This window comes from Populus alba, chromosome 14, assembly GCF_005239225.2.
Source record: "Populus alba chromosome 14, ASM523922v2, whole genome shotgun sequence".
NCBI classification, from domain to species: Eukaryota; Viridiplantae; Streptophyta; class Magnoliopsida; order Malpighiales; family Salicaceae; genus Populus; species Populus alba.
This window is the reverse complement of record NC_133297.1, coordinates 2559310-2562856: the sequence shown is the minus strand read 5'-3', so window position 1 is coordinate 2562856 and position 3547 is coordinate 2559310. Positions and strand designations below refer to the sequence as shown.

The following is a 3547-nucleotide window of genomic DNA, read 5'->3' as shown; positions in this document are numbered from 1 at the left end:
AGGATATTTGATGATTATCAAATGGAGCAGGCAAGCCAGCTTTAACGAACATAGCTTTCAAGAGCATACTTTGCGTGTCACTGATATAGTAACAGGTTATAGAGGAGGCAATGCAATTATAATTTCAGCTTCCGAGGATCGAACGTGTAAGGTTGATGTGATCCTTGTTGAAAACAATTATCTTTCCAATTGTTATTCACAGTGATTTATAATTTATTTTCATTAACTTGGACAACAATTCATACTTCTATCAATCAGTTGATTGATAAAATTATTTAATTGAATCAGGATATAATGAGCTATAATTGGCTATTTTTGGTTTTACTAGTACGCATGTTCCAAGTTTTATTTATGGAATCATGTGACATGAGTTATTAACTGTAAGTTATGGAAATTTTTTTTGATAACTGAATTCAGTATATTAGTGATATCTGATTGCTTGAAAAGGTTATCAGAGGATCCATCCTAGTATCTATGTTGGGCTGGTGCATTTTAATCAAATTAATTTTAAACTTTAATAATTTTAAATTACGTACCCAGGAACAATTTGGGGAAAAATAACATGTTTCTTCAATAAACTTACATCAGGATATACTTTGATGTTTTTATTTGCTGGCATGATTTTTGAGTGACTTGGATCATCCAGTTCCTTCTGCTGAAAGACTCTAATCCTAAATAGGGACTGTATTTTATTTATTTATTTATTTGTTCAAATAAGAAAATTGAATTGCTATTTGATTTATGATCATGCTATTTCTGAACTAAATTCCACATGGTTTTGTCTATATATCCTGTGCTTGGCACTCTATCGTCTGAAACATATTTGGTTCATTGTATGTATTATGATGTAGTTTGTGGAGCCGTGTGTATTTGTGCAAGCAATGCACTCTTCCAATTTTTTTTAAATGCATGTATTTTGCTTTTAATTTGTTTCATGATATGTGCTAACCTTTTATTCATTTCAATGTGGATTGTGTTAGGTGTGGAGTTTATCTAAGGGGATATTATTAAGAAATATAGTGTTTCCCTCAATAATTGATTCAATTACGTTGGACCCTGGTGAGCATGTATTCTATGCTGGTGGCAGAGATGGTAAAATACACATTGCTGCGCTCGGTGCTGATAGCTCATCTATCAAAAGTCATTGGTTGCATATCATTGGTTCATTATCTAGTCACAGGTGCGTGATTTTTCTTGAAGATCGATGTCATAAATGCGGGCAATCTTCTAGCATGAACCGTTTTGTGTTACGAAGTTTTCATTGAGCATACCATTACAACGAAGTAACTCAGCCTCTTGCATTTATATTGGCATGTTAATTGAAATTTTTAGGTGCTTGCTTTATCGTATTTAATTATGTGGTGGAGCTAGGCTAGCCATGGTGATTAGCAGTTTCTCCAATTGCTGTCCTTCTTTTTCATGATGACACTTACCAATTCTTGCTTTTTGACAAGGGCCTGGATCTTGAGATTGCTAACATGCTATATTTAAGAGACTTTTCTCATTGATCTGCAGATTTAAATTTCACTCCTAGGGAACCTTGTGTATTTTCTTCATAGATTTTTTCAAATCAAAAGACAACAAGCTTGGTTTCCTATGCTATTTTGAAGGTTCTTGCATGATCTTTATATGGTAGTAAGCATCATTCATCAGCATTTAAATATTTTCTGTTATCTTTACTTACACATATTTTGTACTGAACAGTAAGAATGTAACTTGCTTAGCATATAGTACAAATGGAAATGTCTTGCTTTCTGGATCAGAAGATGGCATGATTCGAGTTTTGGGACCCAAAAACGCATAACATAGTTTCGGGTGTTCAAGCATGCAAAAGGTTTTGCTCTTATTATCTAAACTCCTGCTTGCTTATTTACATATGGTTTTTGACTTCGTAATTTTTTATCCATTCATTCTATGCCTTCATTTATGTGTCGTGATCTGACATAACATGTATCTCAGGTCCTGTGAACAATATCAATGTTCTTAAGCGACCAGCTTACTTGAACCCTCGAATGTTATCAAATGTACAAGCTTCTTCAAGAAGGCATGGATTATCATTACCACCTCCACTCAGTAAATATATCAATACAATGGATGAAAAAGTCATTAGTGCAGTCGTTAATCTCCAGGCTACTTGCAATAACCCTCTGGATGCTTCATCCATCAGCTCTCAAGTGATTAATTGTCAAATCAAAGAACTCCAGGTTCTTAATTGCTCAACAATATTCATTCTTCACTTCTTCTTTTTTTATGTAGATCACCGCACTGAGTTTTTCCATAACTGCTACTGTGATGAATGTTGTTTTGGAAAGAGCTCCCTAATGATGTCTGTCAACAGCGTATAATTTCTATAACTGATCTACAAATGTTGATTCCAGCAACAAGGTTCAGCTGCTGCAGCTGAAATGGAGGTGGAGAAGCTAAAGCTTGATTGCACGCAATCGATGCAAATGCTTCAGAGGTGGAAGAAAACGTATGACAACTTGCATGAATTTTGCGTGGACGAGCTTTTAGAGGGGTGTAATGTGAAAAGTGCAAATTAGATGTCAAAATGAATATTTAAGTATTTCTCTTTGCACGAATGGCTTCAAAGTTTTTGTTGGTGTATTTACCGATAATCCGAGGAACCTCCTTTTTAATTCTTTGTTACCATGTCCTTCATTTTTGAAATTTTCATGTGCTGACCATAAAAATATAGCAGTCATCCTGAAGGTATGGGGAAACAACGTTAGAGTTTTGGATTATTATTGAGATTTCTGGTAACATTTTTATCTGACACTTTGAGCTTAAATCATGTTACAGGCATTCCATTGAATCTGGATGAATAATCGCTTCACATTTTTCCTTCTTATCAATTGTGTCAGCAAGTATAGAAGTCCTCTTATCCCTACCTACAGGCTGGGCATGCCAAGAGAAGGTCTACTTAGCTTTTTCAGAGTTTGTTTCGAAGGTTATAGAGATTGATTTTTAAAATGTTTTTTTTTTTTTTAAAATACATCAAATAATTTTTTTTTTATATATTTAATATTATCACATCAAAGTCTAAAAAAAAAGTAATATTTTTAAGCAAACATGGTTAAACTGCGATATTAAAACGGTGTTAGTCTTCATACTCTAGCTCTCTAAATTAATTATCTTTGTTTATTTATTGTATATGAAGTTGATCTTCCTTGTCGCGGGACTAGCGTTGCCATAAGGACCGGGTGCTCTCAGTTTTGATCCATCTTCATTACCAGTCATATGAGCTTTGCTTTCAGTTTTGATTCTCTTGCTCTCTAGATTGCAATGATTGCTTAATTGGTGAAAATGAATTTGTATAATAAGTACTCCAAAGCTTTTTAAAACGTTTTAATGGGATTTTTTTAGCAAATGTAAGAAAGATAGGCAAAATAATAAACCACAGCTCATGCCAGCGTCATAGGTTGGGTGGATTCAAGTTAAAGAGTTGACCTAGGTCACAGTATTTTTTTAATTTTTATTTAAAACAATAATATTTTAGAAAAAAATTTACAAAATAAAATGATTTTATTTATATATATAAAAAACA

At 33.4% G+C, this 3547-nt stretch overlaps 1 long non-coding RNA gene across 3 annotated transcripts; it reads left to right on the top strand.

Annotated features, from left to right (window-relative positions):
- Positions 1-41: 41 nt before the first annotated feature.
- On the top strand, positions 42-2817 carry LOC118058623 (uncharacterized). 3 transcript variants are annotated; one of them, XR_004689202.2, is made up of 5 exons: positions 42-151; positions 981-1180; positions 1705-1834; positions 1960-2204; positions 2379-2778. It is a non-coding gene; the product is annotated as an uncharacterized lncRNA (long non-coding RNA). The 3 variants fall into 3 exon arrangements; XR_012167959.1 differs by lacking the exon at positions 42-151 and adding an exon at positions 2803-2817 and having other exon boundaries at positions 579-1180; positions 2379-2712; XR_004689204.2 differs by lacking the exon at positions 42-151 and having other exon boundaries at positions 593-1180.
- Positions 2818-3547: the final 730 nt, after the last annotated feature.